This window comes from Engystomops pustulosus, chromosome 8 (assembly GCF_040894005.1).
Source record: "Engystomops pustulosus chromosome 8, aEngPut4.maternal, whole genome shotgun sequence".
Taxonomy (NCBI): Eukaryota; Metazoa; Chordata; class Amphibia; order Anura; family Leptodactylidae; genus Engystomops; species Engystomops pustulosus.
This window is the reverse complement of record NC_092418.1, coordinates 17814254-17832193: the sequence shown is the minus strand read 5'-3', so window position 1 is coordinate 17832193 and position 17940 is coordinate 17814254. Positions and strand designations below refer to the sequence as shown.

Here is a 17940-nt window from a genome sequence, read left to right as displayed (position 1 = left end):
AAAGTATTTTTTTGTGTGGAAACAGCGCCCCCCTCTTACTGGCAGTCAGTGCCTGGTATTACATCTCAGCTTTATTCTGGGAAATTGTGGCTGCAATACCAGTCGTCGCCTATGGACAGGAGGGGGGGCGCTAATCTAGTCCATAGTAATGGAGTTAGTTTAAGGTCATGACTTTTCTTTATATTAATTGTATTTCAGTAGAAATAACCTTCACCAGCAACGATTTACCTAAATATAAAAGTTTCTAAAAACTTTCCTGACCTGTTACTATCAGTCTTTGGAGATCAAGGGGTTAATTGGTGATTAGGTCGACTCGTCAGGGCTGGCAGGCAGGTTTCATAGTGTAGTGGTTATCACGTCTGCTTTACACGCAGAAGGTCCTGGGTTCGATCCCCAGTGAAACCAAGGCTCAAATTTTTTTTTTTTTTTTTTACTTTTAAAATTTTTGTTTTTTGTTTTTAACAATGATTTGGCTAATTAATAAAAATCTGCTGCTCCAGTAATGGCGCAAGGGAAGACAGGACTACAATATTACCATAGTAATTATCACCTGTAATTTTGCTCTCTCCTAATGCTATAACGAGGCAGAGTCTTCTTAAAGGGATCAGATTTGAAGAGTCTAGTCTGATCACCCCCCCCGCTCTTTAGTAATAACTCCACTTCGTCGGATATTGAAATTTAACACCTTTCACTAACATGAACAGGTAACACCCTTGACTCCATGGGGATTTAAAGGGATTATACACATTGGATAATCCATTCATGTTAGATTCCTTAATAATAAGTGATCAGAGGAAAACTGCTGCTTAGCTCATCGGAGACGGATCCGGGGAGGAACCCAGCGGCAAGTGCTCAATTTTCCTGCAGCACCCCCACAGGGGATATGAAGTATTACACTTTTTAAATAAAGATGAATTTAATTGGTTGTCCTCCAAAGTGAGAAACTCTCTATGTTTATAAAGAATTATGTGTCATAATAGACAAATAGGGGGATAAGTGTCTTATTTTAGGGGGTCCAACTGCTGGGAACAACCCCCCCCCCCCAAAAGTGACCAATACCACATAGAGGAACTGAGCTCCGTCCGCATCATTGGGACTATTGGGGAGAATTAGACAGCAGTACCATAGAAGTGAATGGAGCCAAGGTGGAGCATGTATAATTTTTGGGACTTTTTACCCCCCTAGTGGTTAGAAACCCCAGTTATCAGACTATAATGGGTTAGGGAATAAGTGTATATTGTGCCACAACCCCTTTAAATGGATTTCCAGAGCTTAAAAATCATGGCTTCTTTCTTCCAAAAACAGCGCCACACCTGACCGTGGTCCGTGTGGGTATTGCACCTCAGCTGCAAGAGGATGCTCTTCACTGGTCCCCCCTTCAATCAATTAAATCTAATTCAATGATTACTTTACAATTTTTGGGAAATTTTTGACTTTCCATATCAATGTTCCTTACTGCAGGAACTAGTCACCATCTTGACAGATTTCTAAAACTTCTGTAATTTTATCACAGCCCCAGCGGAAATCTGGGGTCAACCGTTCCCAGGAAGTCTCCGGAGGTGATAGATTTCATAAACGTTGCCCGATGTCGGAGTGATTTGGGTTTATGTGTGTTGTGAGGGAGCAGCCCGTCCCTACAGAGCCACATCTCATCTCCTACCATCAGCCGTCACTTGTAATGGGACTTGTCTTGGATTTATGGAACTGGCCCGTAGCCAGCGCCGTTATTAAGCGCCCTTCAAACTGATACTAAATATCATCCCCCTTAAGCGTGGCTGTGTGGCTGTGCCGGGCCTGTCTGCATCACCCTTGTCTCCCTTCATTAGCGCTCAGGCGTGGAGCAGAAATGCAGAGTCCTCGCAGGTATGAACCGTTCCCGCAGGAATGTGACAAAACATCTGGATAATGTTTGTTCGGCGCAGCACATGCCCAACGCTCGCTGTTATTACATATTGCATCATAAAACTTATTACAAGTAGTGCGTGTCAGGGGGGAGATAGGAAATACCCTGCTGGCTTCAAGACCCTTCCCGATTCCTGGGATATGGTCCCTGCGTGGACAACGTCCCATAGAGGATGTAATCTACACAACGTCTTGGAGGAAACATTTCAGCCATTGATGGAGTCACCAAGACCTTCTGAAGACCTTCTATACGTCTCGTGAAGATGGACTTACCAAGACCTTCCGAAGATCTTCTATACGTCACGTGAAGAAGGGATCCCAGGCTCTTTCTCCACGCAGGTGCTACTACTGGAAGAGTGTCCGTCATGGAGATGGTTTGATGGAGATAGGAGTAAGTTAGATATTTCTTAAGGTATGAATAGCTTTAGACACCATACATGGTAAACAAATACTCTTCCAACTCAAAGACGCTAAGCCAAGTCTGCTGATATGGTTCCTCAACTGACAATGACCCACCCAGGTTGGAATCTAGGTCTGTGTCTTTGAAGATATCACCCACTGTTGGACTGCAATTGAAATGAGGAGCTGCCATGATTATAATACGTCTCATTGGACCAGCACCACCACTCAGATGCTTAAAGACGCTTCCCGATACCTTTGATACTGTCCCTGCGTTGACAATGTCCCATAGAGGTTGTAACATAATAGGGGTCATTTATTAAGGGCCCGAATCGCGTTTTCACGACGTGTTATCCAAATATATCCAATTTGCACGCAATGGAAATCAGGGGACGTGGCCGTAAAAAAAAACTCGACGAATTCGGAAAAACCGTTGCATTAAAAAAAAAAAGTGTCGCTTGACACGTGCTTACCTGCACCCAGCGGAGGACGGTGAAGTTCAGTTCAATCTGATGAACTTCAGCACAGCAGCGACACCTGGTGGACGTTGGAGGAACTGCCTTAGTGAATCCCAGCCGGACCCGAATCCCCCGCAGAGAACGCGCTGCTGGATCGCGAATGGACCAGGTAAGTAAATCTGCCCCATAGTCTTGGAAGAAGTATATGTATGGTCCAAGATTCCAGCCAAAAGATTATTTGATACCCCCAATATGCCTCTAGAATAGGGGGAATCTGAGACTTCTTACCACCCCTACCACCAAGTACATGCTGAAGCTACCATTAGTAGTGGGATCCATCAAGGAGATTCTTATTATTATGGGAATCGGTAACATATCTCATCGCAGCAGCTTTGAGATATGACCTGATGACCTGATGACCCACATTGGTTGTAAACTATAAAATGTCTCGAAGGAAATGTTTAAATGGCCCATATGTTTAACCATTGTTTGACTTTACTCTGCTTGAGGAACTATCAAGATCTCCTGATAACCTACCAGGAGTAAAGGTCTCCATCATGGAGATTACTAATGTATGGTCCATTATTTGAGTTGAGACAAGTTATATGGAGACATCAAAGGATTCCAAGAACCAAAAAGTTGGGTTTCATGAAAGTCCTTCCAAAAAGTTGCTGGTCTGGTCCTGATTTGGTTCAACATTCCATGTTTTAACCAGACCTTCATGAACCTGTCATGCCCTATGAGGTCCAAGCTTAGGCCTTCAAGTTTAGAAAGAGACTCTACTTGATCCATTTCAGTCCTATTCAGCAATGTTTCGAGTGCCATGGTGCATTCAATTAGCTTGCGTGGAAATTGGGCCTGCATGATCAAATATTGGCAGACCCTCAATAATAGAGTCCTGAAAAGAACCTAGAAGTTTTTGTGGTGGACACATGGAGACAATACTTTCACAGAAAACTTTATTTTAGCAAAAGATTCTCCTGCTTTTGAGACTCGAGGATCCTACTGATGGTCCAAAACCTTGGAAGGACAATATAAGGGTCAAAGATATCACTGGTAATGGTCGTCCCCTGGAGGCCATAGATAGGCAGAGGTCTCTGTTAGGATCAGTGGATCCTCTGGACCACCGCGGGAGATGTAACTAGCCAACACCCGGAACCGGAGCCTAGCGGCACCTGGTATTCACCAGAGCCCGCCGCAAAGCGGGTTGGACTTGCTGCGGCAGGATACCACTAGGTCGTTCCCAGGTGTGACTAGCCCACGGTGGCAGCCGAGGTCGAGGTACCTTAGCGGATGACAATCTCGTAGACAGGTCCAGGCACAGGGTCAGGGCAGGCGGCAGAGATGCAACGTCAGGTTCAAGTCCGGGGTCAGCAACAGCAGGTCCAGGCAGGTGGGAACGGGAACACAGGCACACGGAACACAGGAACACAGCAACACGGAGGAACACAGGTAACACAGCAACACAGGACTCTGGAGCGGGAACACACAGGAATACACAGGAACACAGGAATACGCAGGAATACACAGGAATACACAGGAACGCAGGAATACTCGCTTGGAAGCTTTCTCTAAGGCTATGAGGCACAAAGATCCGGCAGGGGACACAGGAAGAGGCAGGATTCTTAAAGGTGAGGTTCAGCCAGTGCACCAATTAGCGGTGCGCTGGCCCTTTAAATTTTCGGCAGGAGCCGCGCGTGCGCCCTAGGAGGCGGGGACGCGTGCGCACGGCAGTCCGGGGAAGAGCAGGAGCCGGGAGAGGTGAGTGCAGAGACCGGCCTGCAGCGGGGGCAAACGGGGGTGCACGGATGCGCCCGCGATCAGAGACAGGGATCGCGGGAGCGCCCGTGACAGTCTCCTGGTCTCCTGAGATGTCTGCTGGTCGTAGTAAAAAACGTAACAAACCGGTAACAGCAAATTATTAACATCTTCATTCCCAGCCATGAAATGTGTATCCTATGCCAGATATGTAAAATATGAACCAACGCTGGAGGAGCCTTGGATGAAAGACCCAAAAAAAGAGAGATCTCCTCCTAGACCGGAGGCCGAGCGAGACTCGCTCATGATTTCTGATTTTCTCATTAGCAAAAGAGAAAAAATGAATAGTGACTAGACTTGAGTGGGAATGCTGCATGTTAGCGGAGGAAGTCAGGGTCCCAGAGCCCCCATAAGTGTTTAGTGGACCTGTACTGTGGGAAACGCACGCAGATATTTAGCTGTCTGTGATTACAATCCAAGCTCGGATCTCTGCCCTTTATTCCCGCAGATTACACATTATTTATGGAGTGAAAACCTCCAGGCAGGTTATGTGTGTGTTCAGACAAGTGAAAAGACGGCTCAGGTTAGTGACTAATAAAAGTCTCATTGCCTATACAGTGGGGCTCAATTACTAAGGCTCCGGATCGCGCATTTTCGTTGGGTTTCCGTTTTGTGCCGAATTACCCCGGGTTTTTGGCACACACGTTTGGATTTTGTTGCATCGGCTTGCACGTGACAGAAATCGGGGGGCGTGGCCGCCGGACAACCTGATGGATTTGGACAAACCGCAGAATTTAAAAACGCGATTGTGTCGCAAGATCAAGCACGCACATGCACCAGGAAGAAGAAGGTGAACTCCGGCGGACCTCAGCACAGAAGCGACGGATGCAGGAACTCGGGCGCACGATCTTAGTGAATCGCTCCGGACCAGAATCCTTGTCGGACAACGCACCACAGGATTGCGATGGGACAGGGTAAGTAAATCTTTACATAGTTTTCTGTCTCAGTCAAGTTGCTAAAATACGACCATCTTGAACACTGTGGCTTTCGTAAATCCTGGCAATGAAAATCTACGCACCCCATAGTGAACAGATTGTTAGCCTCAGGGTTCCTGGATAATCTACTAATCACAGATCAACCAAAAAGTAGGAAATTGGAGCGGTTGTCAGTGACTGTTGTTCAATTCTTCCTAATCCGTTGGGTAGAAGTGCCAGGGTGTCAAAATGATCCCCCACAATGTGCACATCATTAGGGTTGCGGATAATCTTCTGACTTCAGAAATTAACACAGAATTGCACAAATGGATCGGCTGTCACTGGCAGCCGCTCCATCCTCCCATTTCTATGGACATCTCTGATATGCAGGAACCATAAACTGAATGCAACGTTCATGGTGGAGGTCAAGTGTTTGCTTTCTATATCATCTACTAAAATATGACCCAAGTCATAGAAGGTTCCTGATAACTAATGAGAATGGAGCGGCTGTCCATGACAGCTGCTCCATTATCGCAATCCTGTGTTTATTTCTGAAATTAGAAGACTGTCGACTAGCGGGAACCCTAATAATTTTCACATTGTGGGGACACTCTGTTTTCTTGGTATCTAATCTAATACAATTTGCTAAATTAATGCTAATTTTGCTACCCTGGCACTTCTATCCAATGAATCAATGAGAATAGAACGGCTGTCATGGACGTGTCATCCCACTTTCTGTTGGATGTGTGATATAATTATCCAGGAACCCTAATCCTATCAATCTATGTGTGGGGGCACATAATTTGCTGGTTAGCCTAATCGAGTATATGATGCTAAAGCTTAGCACCTTGGCTACATCACAGAATGTGACTAATGAGGATGGAGCGGCTGTCAGTGACAGCAGTGGCAGCCGCAGTAGCAGAAGACTATCTGGTTGGTTAAGTAGTCTAGATCAGATTGTCAAATCAATTCAAACTCTATCACATTGGCTTTTCCAAAATCCCAACATGTGTCAGGCATTGAGAATGGAGCAGCTGTCACTGACCATGTCATGACAGCCGCTCCATTCTTAAACTTCTGTATTGATCATTAGTATCAGGGAACTATACTGGAACATCCAATCTCACAGATCCACTCAAATCCACTCATTTCTGTGTAACTAATCTGATGCAAGTTCCTGATATCTACTAACTATCCTCCGACTCCCTATCCCTGCAGAGATGTCTGATAAGAATGGAGCAGCAGTCAGTGACAGCCGCTCCGTTTTTACACTCCTCACTTTCCGGTGACATATCCAGATACTGGAAGTAAACACAACTGAAGGAACTGGTCAGATGATTGAGTATTTAGTATTTTTTGACTATTGGCCAATTTATCAATCAAAGGGGGGGGGGGACATATTTTTTTAAGATTCTAATCATTCTAATTTCTAATTATATCTAATTAGATTCAATTTTTTTAAGATTCTTACAGCCACAGTACAATTTGCCAAATAATTGGCAACTCTATCATCTTGGTTTTCCTAGGGCAGTGATGGCTAACCTATGGCACTGGTGCCAGAGGTGGCACTCTGAGCCCTTTCTGTGGGCACTCAGGCCATCACCAGAGATGACTCCAGGTATCTTCCTGCAGTCACAGACAGCCCAGGACTTGCTGTGCACAGAGCTATTTTAAAGTGACAGCTGTACCTGGGACTATTTTCTGCTTTATTGTTGTCCTCAGGAGCTGGTATCAATGAAAACTGTGACAGAGAAGGGAGTATAAATCACAAATTAAATTTCTGTGTTGGCACTTTGCGATAAATAAGATAAAGATAAATAAGGTCTTTGTTGTAGTTTGGGCACTCGGTATCTAAAAGGTTTGCCATCACTGTCCTAGGGTATCCCTAGAGAAAAGGTCACATCATGTGATAGACAACTGCTGAGGATGGAGCGGCTGTCATTGACAGCCGCTCTTTTTTTTAACACTTTTGTTTCTAGAACTTTCAAGAACCTGGGAGTGAGTAAAAGTGAAAATTACTGATCTGCTTATTGACTAGGAATATTTTCCAAGATAAAAATCGGACTACCTGGACTTACTGTATACCCTGCTATGGCATTTAATGAACAGAGCGCCCCCTAGTGGTGTTTATTTTCGAGGGATATCACCAGATTTTAATATAAAGTCCCCATTATTTGTGGCAAATGTGCTAATATATTTGCGATATGGAACACATTCACACCGAAAACTGTGACATCATCACCCTATCCATACTTTTTGATGACATCACTGGTCGGGAGATATAAGCAGGACACAGAATCCTATAGGACATCGTATATAATGGGGGGGGGGGGGGGGGGATAATGGGGAGTTAGTTGAGCGCTTAGACGTCGGCTTTCGGCGAATGTCAGCTGGACCTAAACCATGTGCAAAAAAATGTAATGAAAGCGGATACCTGGAGGATGCCCAGTGGCAGCTGCTTTCTCATCGCCGCAGATTCACCGCGTGGTAAAATAATCTGTCTCAGGGAAGGGAGTTTAATAGCAAAAACAATTCTGCAGCGGGGGAGGGGAGCAGACCAAACACCGGCCAGGATTTCATGCGCTGGGGATGACCGCTACAAGCCGTCACCTGCTGCAGATGATTACACAGGCGGACCACCGGCCCTTACATAGGACAATCGCCAAAGAGGCAACTCCCTAATATAGCCACCATCATGCCATAGCTCTCTGCCTCATTTATGTGCGTCACATTGATATACTGGGTGAGACCTATGGAAAGTACAGTCTAAGGAGCTGTGATCTGATTGGCTGGGAGCTAAGTATTACCCTGTGGGAGAGCAGTGGGGACCTCACCATTACCCTAGATCACCAGGGATCTTATCATGTACAAATTCACTAACCTGAACCAATGCACTGGGGGTGTTCTTGATTACCCTTTCACTGCACTAGACCACCAGGGATGTTATCATGTACCACTGGGGATGTTATTAATTACCCTACCACTGCACTAGACCACCAGGGATGTTATCATGTACCACTGGGGATGTTATTAATTACCCCTTCACTGCACTAGACCACCAGGGATGTTATCATGTATCACTGGGGATGTTATCCATTACCCTACCACTGCACTAGACCACCAGGGATGTTATCATGTACCACTGGGGATGTTATTAATTACCCTACCACTGCACTAGACCACCAGGGATGTTATCATGTACCACTGGGGATGTTATTAATTACCCTACCACTGCACTAGACCACCAGGGATGTTATCATGTACCACTGGGGATGTTATTAATTACCCCTTCACTGCACTAGACCACCAGGGATGTTATCATGTATCACTGGGGATGTTATCCATTACCCTATCACTGCACTAGACCACCAGGGATGTTATCATGTATCACTGGGGATGTTATCCATTACCCTATCACTGCACTAGACCACCAGGGATGTTATCATGTACCACTGGGGATCTTATTAATTACCCCTTCACTGCAGTAGACCACCAGGGATGTTATCATGTATCACTGGGGATGTTATCCATTACCCTATCACTGCACTAGACCACCAGGGATGTTATCATGTATAACTAGGGATGTTATCAATTACCCCTTCACTGCACTAGTCCACCAGGGATGTTATCATGTACCACTGGGGATGTTATCCATTACCCTATCACTGCACTAGACCACCAGGGATGTTACAGTATATATTGATTCACCAGCCTAGACTACCGGGGGATATCATTTACCCTTCAACTACGTAGAACCACTTGGGAGGTTATCATTTACCCCTTCACCGCACTGGACCATGAGGGATTTTATACCCCATCACCACCTGGACCATTGGGAATGTTATCAATTACTCCAGTCACTGCACCAGACCACCAGGTTGGTTATTGTTTAGCCATTGACCTAGATCATCAAAGATGTTATCACTTACCCCTATACTGCCCTAGACCGCCAGGAGTGTTATCACTTACCCCTATACTGCCCTAGACCGCCAGGAGTGTTATCATTTACCCCTATACTGCCCTAGACCGCCAGGAGTGTTATCACTTACCCTTTCATTACCTTAGACCACAAGAAACATTCACAATTACCCCTCCACTATCCTCAACCATAAAGAGGCTTATTACTATTTACCCCTTTCATGCACTAAACAAACAGAATTATCATTATTTACCCCTTCACTACACATGGCCACCAGGGACACTATTATTATTCATCCCTTCATTGCCTTTGGCCTCCAGGGATATTAATATTTACTCCTTCATAGGAGATGACCTACAATATTTGCCCAGGACTTCCATGATTGTCATTTATCCCTTTGTAACACCAGTCCACCTGGGATATTATGTGTCCCCTTCACTGTATTAGATCACTATTAATATGTATTAATATTAAAATATTTCCATGGTGGCTGCAGCAGGGCATGCTGGGAGTTGTAGTTGGCCAGTAGCGAGATATCCAGCACTTATCCGTGTCTCCGTGTCTACACTCCCGGATTCCTTTCTCCGTGCATCATTCCTGGTAATGTCAGTAATCAGGACACCCACAGACCCATATCCGGGAGCAGACATCGCTACAGCCGGAGTAGATAGGACGGATGAGACAATGTCTGTATGGAGACTACAACTCCCAGCATCTCAGGCACATCATTCATTAAAGGGTCTTTGCCTGTACAGATCCCAGGCTCCCTCCAGACCTCTGTCCGCACATTTGTCTCCACTTCTCAAGCCCTTGTCACTTTCCCTTCCCGCTCCGGTGGCACCTGTCCTCCGTCACCTGCCGCCCCTGCCCCCAGCGTGACATTTACAGGCCCAGCAATATAGGGGGGGGGGGGGGTAATTAGCCCCAAATCAATACTAATTATCCCGCTGCTGGTGACGGCACATTCGCATCGGCCCGCAGACCACTGGGCAGTGCCAGCTGTTTTCCATTAAAATATCTCGTATGTCTCATACTGAAGCCGTCACAGGATCCCTTTTAATGATTAGACAGCCATATTGGGGGTGGGGGGTCATAGGGGATGGGGGTAGGTGGGTAGCTGTTCATTATTATACATTTCTTCCATTTAACCTAATCCGGCACATACAGGAAGATCACCGGTCAGCGAGAGGTTTATAGGATTTAAAGGGGTCCTTCCCTATTGTATAAAAAGGTTCCGGATTAAGCGTTACAATGTATCACTAAAGATGGCGGTTCAGGTTAGACCCTGAACGATGATGAACAAGTTTTATAGAAGTAGAAATAGTGATCACTAAAAATCATTTCCTTGTAGAATCGATTAGTCATGTCTATGTATAAGACACACCCAGGGGAACAGACATGATCAATCAATCCCCTGATACACTGATGAAAGTAAATAGGGCATTTTATAGACAGATTCTGGTGCAAATTGTGTCCTGTTTAAACGTTAACTCCTTCTGGGTCGTATCAAGGGGGTAATACAACATTCTGTTCAGATCAACACTAAATTCTAATCACCGAAATCCATCGCACAACCATGAAATTAAATGTTAATATTCTGTCCACCTGCCCCACCACTAGGGGGAGCTCACTGAAGGCGGATTTAAAGGTGTTGTCCTGGATAACAAAAACATGGTTTCTTTCTTTCACAAATAGAGTCACCCCTGTCCCTAACTTTTAGGGCTGTTCTGCATCGGACTCAATGTAATAGAGCTGCAATACCGGACACAGCCACGTGGACAGGGGAGGCGCTTTATTAGAGAGAAGAAGCCATTTTTTCTAATAATGGACAACCCCTTTAATATTTAATTTAATGATGCTCTTTAAGGATGTTTTGGGCTCCCCCTAGTTTTGGTTTTTAAGTAGACAAAAGACCAAATCCAGAAGTTTGGATTTTTCCAGGTCATTTTGGATTAATGGAATGGCGTTGTATGTATTTATCTATAATTTCTCTAGTACGATATTTCTGTATGACCGTATTATTACCACATCACCGAGTTGTCAGACTCCGCCCCATAATCTAATGTCTAATTCACTACTAAGGCACGATTTGAAAGCACAGTCATGTGACAACTAAGCTCCACCCAGAAAGATTTAAATTTGAACGACTCATTATGGGTCAATGTAATAATAAAGGAGGATTTTACCTGTTAGCCAAATGGGCGTTAACCTTTTGTTATTCTTGGTGGGTGTGTCTTTGTGTTATACCACCCCTTTGTCTAATATGAGATAACTCCCATATAAAATTCCCAGGGCCATATCTTTTGAAAGGGTGGACAGATTTTTTAAAAAATAACATCAAACAGTTTAGGGGGCGGCGGCCATCATATGAGGGGCGTCACACAGCATTTTGTACTGGATGACACGCCCCCTTTAAATTCAACAATGGAGGAAAACTTGTAACATTCCAAACCCCGGAATCTCCTTGGTTCTAGAATGTTGTGGGTTGGGGGCAGCAGTATCGGGCCCAGGGATCGGACCACGTCTGGGGGAGGCCAAGACCCATAGTACAGAGGCTAGAAGGGGCTCTCTGCTTCTTAGTGACTTCTGCAGAAGTAACTCCATTGAGGAGCGAAGTCTGAACATGACTCAGCGGGAGAAGACGAGGGATTTCGAGGGATCGGGGGATGAGTAATGTGGATTTTTGGTTTTATTCCAGAGAACTTCCTGAAATCAGGACTAATTAGCATCTTATAATATGAGGCGAGAAGTTACTGTACTTACACTGGAGGCTGTAAATGCTACAAAAACAACCGCAGGAGACCGAGACAGCGGGAGGGGGAGTATTTTTAGTAGCGAGCTAAGTCAGGTGGGTGCCTGCTTATTATTACACCTCTTACTGCAGACTTGGGTGTGGGCCAATGGGAGTTTCCAGACATAAGTAGAAATTCAGGAGAGAACCAAAGCATGATGGGAAATCTAGATTCTCAGGTGAGATAAAAGTGTATACAGGATGTAACTGAAGATCAGTACAGGATAAGTAATGTGATGTATGTACACAGTGACTGCACCAGCAGCAGAATAGTGAGTGCAGCTCTGGAGTATAATACAGGATGTAACTCAGGATCAGTACAGGATAAGTAATGTCATGTATGTACATAGTGACTGCACCAGCAGCAGAATAGTGAGTGCAGCTCTGGGGTATAATACAGGATGTAACTCAGGATCAGTACAGGATAAGTAATGTCATGTATGTACACAGTGACTGCACCAGCAGCAGAATAGTGAGTGCAGCTCTGGAGTATAATGCAGGATGTAACTCAGGATCAGTACAGGATAAGTAATGTCATGTATGTACACAGTGACTGCACCAGCAGCAGAATAGTGAGTGCAGCTCTGGAGTATAATACAGGATGTAACTCAGGATCAGTACTGGATAAGTAATGTCATGTATGTACACAGTGACTGCACCAGCAGCAGAATAGTGAGTGCAGCTCTGGAGTATAATACAGGATGTAACTCAGGATCAGTACTGGATAAGTAATGTCATGTATGTACACAGTGACTGCACCAGCAGCAGAATAGTGAGTGCAGCTCTGGGGTATAATACAGGATGTAACTCAGGATCAGTACAGGATAAGTAATGTCATGTATGTACACAGTGACTGCACCAGCAGCAGAATAGTGAGTGCAGCTCTGGGGTATAATACAAGATGTAACTCAGGATCAGTACAGGATAAGTAATGTCATGTATGTACACAGTGACTGCACCAGCAGCAGAATAGTGAGTGCAGCTCTGGGGTATAATACAGGATGTAACTCAGGATCAGTACAGGATAAGTAATGTCATGTATGTACACAGTGACTGCACCAGCAGCAGAATAGTGAGTGCAGCTCTGGAGTATAATACAGGATGTAACTCAGGATCAGTACAGGATAAGTAATGTCATGTATGTACACAGTGACTGCACCAGCAGCAGAATAGTGAGTGCAGCTCTGGAGTATAATACAGGATGTAACTCAGGATCAGTACAGGATAAGTAATGTCATGCATGTACAGTGATTGCACCAGCAGCAGAATAGTGAGTGCAGCTCTGGAGTATAATACAGGATGTAACTCAGGATCAGTACAGGATAAGCAATGTCATGTATGTACACAGTGACTGCACCAGCAGCAGAATAGTGAGTGCAGCTCTGGAGTATAATACAGGATGTAACTCAGGATCAGTACAGGATAAGTAATGTCATGTATGTACACAGTGACTGCACCAGCAGCAGAATAGTGAGTGCAGCTCTGGAGTATAATACAGGATGTAACTCAGGATCAGTACAGGATAAGTAATGTCATGTATGTACACAGTGACTGCACCAGCAGCAGCATAGTGAGTGCAGCTCTGGAGTATAATACAGGATGTAACTCAGGATCAGTACAGGATAAGTAATGTCATGTATGTACACGGTGACTGCACCAGCAGCAGAATAGTGAGTGCAGCTCTGGAGTATAATACAGGATGTAACTCAGGATCAGTACAGGATAAGTAATGTCATGTCTGTACACAGTGACTGCACCAGCAGCAGAATAGTGAGTGCAGCTCTGGAGTATAATACAGGATGTAACTCAGGATCAGTACAGGATAAGTAATGTCATGTATGTACACAGTGACTGCACCAGCAGCAGGATAGTGAGTGCAGCTCTGGAGTATAATACAGGATGTAACTCAGGATCAGTACAGGATAAGTAATGTCATGTATGTACACAGTGACTGCACCAGCAGCAGAATAGTGAGTGCAGCTCTGGGGTATAATACAGGATGTAACTCAGGATCAGTACAGGATAAGCAATGTCATGTCTGTACACAGTGACTGCACCAGCAGCAGAATAGTGAGTGCAGCTCTGGAGTATAATACAGAATGTAACTCAGGATCAGTACAGGATAAGTAATGTCATGTATGTACACAGTGACTGCAGCAGCAGAATAGTGAGTGCAGCTCTGGAGTATAATACAGGATGTAACTCAGGATCAGTACAGGATAAGTAATGTCATGTATGTACACAGTGACTGCACCAGCAGCAGAATAGTGAGTGCAGCTCTGGAGTATAATACAGGATGTAACTCAGGATCAGTACAGGATAAGTAATGTCATGTATGTACACAGTGACTGCACCAGCAGCAGAATAGTGAGTGCAGCTCTGGAGTATAATACAGGATGTAACTCAGGATCAGTACAGGATAAGTAATGTCATGTATGTACACAGTGACTGCACCAGCAGCAGAATAGTGAGTGCAGCTCTGGAGTATAATACAGGATGTAACTCAGGATCAGTACAGGATAAGTAATGTCATGTATGTACACAGTGACTGCACCAGCAGCAGAATAGTGAGTGCAGCTCTGGAGTATAATACAGGATGTAACTCAGGATCAGTACTGGATAAGTAATGTCATGTATGTACACAGTGACTGCACCAGCAGCAGAATAGTGAGTGCAGCTCTGGAGTATAATACAGGATGTAACTCAGGATCAGTACTGGATAAGTAATGTCATGTATGTACACAGTGACTGCACCAGCAGCAGAATAGTGAGTGCAGCTCTGGGGTATAATACAGGATGTAACTCAGGATCAGTACAGGATAAGTAATGTCATGTATGTACACAGTGACTGCACCAGCAGCAGAATAGTGAGTGCAGCTCTGGAGTATAATACAGGATGTAACTCAGGATCAGTACTGGATAAGTAATGTCATGTATGTACACAGTGACTGCACCAGCAGCAGAATAGTGAGTGCAGCTCTGGAGTATAATACAGGATGTAACTCAGGATCAGTACTGGATAAGTAATGTCATGTATGTACACAGTGACTGCACCAGCAGCAGAATAGTGAGTGCAGCTCTGGGGTATAATACAGGATGTAACTCAGGATCAGTACAGGATAAGTAATGTCATGTATGTACACAGTGACTGCACCAGCAGCAGAATAGTGAGTGCAGCTCTGGGGTATAATACAAGATGTAACTCAGGATCAGTACAGGATAAGTAATGTCATGTATGTACACAGTGACTGCACCAGCAGCAGAATAGTGAGTGCAGCTCTGGGGTATAATACAGGATGTAACTCAGGATCAGTACAGGATAAGTAATGTCATGTATGTACACAGTGACTGCACCAGCAGCAGAATAGTGAGTGCAGCTCTGGAGTATAATACAGGATGTAACTCAGGATCAGTACAGGATAAGTAATGTCATGTATGTACACAGTGACTGCACCAGCAGCAGAATAGTGAGTGCAGCTCTGGAGTATAATACAGGATGTAACTCAGGATCAGTACAGGATAAGTAATGTCATGTATGTACACAGTGACTGCACCAGCAGCAGAATAGTGAGTGCAGCTCTGGAGTATAATACAGGATGTAACTCAGGATCAGTACAGGATAAGTAATGTCATGTATGTACACAGTGACTGCACCAGCAGCAGAATAGTGAGTGCAGCTCTGGAGTATAATACAGGATGTAACTCAGGATCAGTACAGGATAAGTAATGTCATGTATGTACACAGTGACTGCACCAGCAGCAGAATAGTGAGTGCAGCTCTGGAGTATAATACAGGATGTAACTCAGGATCAGTACAGGATAAGTAATGTCATGTATGTACACAGTGACTGCACCAGCAGCAGAATAGTGAGTGCAGCTCTGGAGTATAATACAGGATGTAACTCAGGATCAGTACTGGATAAGTAATGTCATGTATGTACACAGTGACTGCACCAGCAGCAGAATAGTGAGTGCAGCTCTGGAGTATAATACAGGATGTAACTCAGGATCAGTACTGGATAAGTAATGTCATGTATGTACACAGTGACTGCACCAGCAGCAGAATAGTGAGTGCAGCTCTGGGGTATAATACAGGATGTAACTCAGGATCAGTACAGGATAAGTAATGTCATGTATGTACACAGTGACTGCACCAGCAGCAGAATAGTGAGTGCAGCTCTGGAGTATAATACAGGATGTAACTCAGGATCAGTACTGGATAAGTAATGTCATGTATGTACACAGTGACTGCACCAGCAGCAGAATAGTGAGTGCAGCTCTGGAGTATAATACAGGATGTAACTCAGGATCAGTACTGGATAAGTAATGTCATGTATGTACACAGTGACTGCACCAGCAGCAGAATAGTGAGTGCAGCTCTGGGGTATAATACAGGATGTAACTCAGGATCAGTACAGGATAAGTAATGTCATGTATGTACACAGTGACTGCACCAGCAGCAGAATAGTGAGTGCAGCTCTGGGGTATAATACAAGATGTAACTCAGGATCAGTACAGGATAAGTAATGTCATGTATGTACACAGTGACTGCACCAGCAGCAGAATAGTGAGTGCAGCTCTGGGGTATAATACAGGATGTAACTCAGGATCAGTACAGGATAAGTAATGTCATGTATGTACACAGTGACTGCACCAGCAGCAGAATAGTGAGTGCAGCTCTGGAGTATAATACAGGATGTAACTCAGGATCAGTACAGGATAAGTAATGTCATGCATGTACAGTGATTGCACCAGCAGCAGAATAGTGAGTGCAGCTCTGGAGTATAATACAGAATGTAACTCAGGATCAGTACAGGATAAGTAATGTCATGTATGTACACAGTGACTGCAGCAGAATAGTGAGTGCAGCTCTGGAGTATAATACAGGATGTAACACAGGATCAGTACAGGATAAGTAATGTCATGTATGTACACAGTGACTGCACCAGCAGCAGAATAGTGAGTGCAGCTCTGGGGTATAATACAAGATGTAACTCAGGATCAGTACAGGATAAGTAATGTCATGTATGTACACAGTGACTGCACCAGCAGCAGAATAGTGAGTGCAGCTCTGGGGTATAATACAGGATGTAACTCAGGATCAGTACAGGATAAGTAATGTCATGTATGTACACAGTGACTGCACCAGCAGCAGAATAGTGAGTGCAGCTCTGGAGTATAATACAGGATGTAACTCAGGATCAGTACAGGATAAGTAATGTCATGTATGTACACAGTGACTGCACCAGCAGCAGAATAGTGAGTGCAGCTCTGGAGTATAATACAGGATGTAACTCAGGATCAGTACAGGATAAGTAATGTCATGTATGTACACAGTGACTGCACCAGCAGCAGAATAGTGAGTGCAGCTCTGGAGTATAATACAGGATGTAACTCAGGATCAGTACAGGATAAGTAATGTCATGTATGTACACAGTGACTGCACCAGCAGCAGAATAGTGAGTGCAGCTCTGGAGTATAATACAGGATGTAACTCAGGATCAGTACAGGATAAGTAATGTCATGTATGTACACAGTGACTTCACCAGCAGCAGAATAGTGAGTGCAGCTCTGGAGTATAATACAGGATGTAACTCAGGATCAGTACAGGATAAGTAATGTCATGTATGTACACAGTGACTGCACCAGCAGCAGAATAGTGAGTGCAGCTCTGGAGTATAATACAGGATGTAACTCAGGATCAGTACTGGATAAGTAATGTCATGTATGTACACAGTG

At 44.5% G+C, this 17940-nt stretch overlaps 1 non-coding gene across 1 annotated transcript; it reads left to right on the top strand.

The window, feature by feature from the left end:
- Positions 1 to 332: 332 nt before the first annotated feature.
- TRNAV-UAC (transfer RNA valine (anticodon UAC)) lies at positions 333 to 405 on the top strand. The gene has a single exon. It is a non-coding gene; the product is annotated as a tRNA-Val (tRNA).
- The last annotated feature ends 17535 nt before the right edge of the window (positions 406 to 17940 follow it).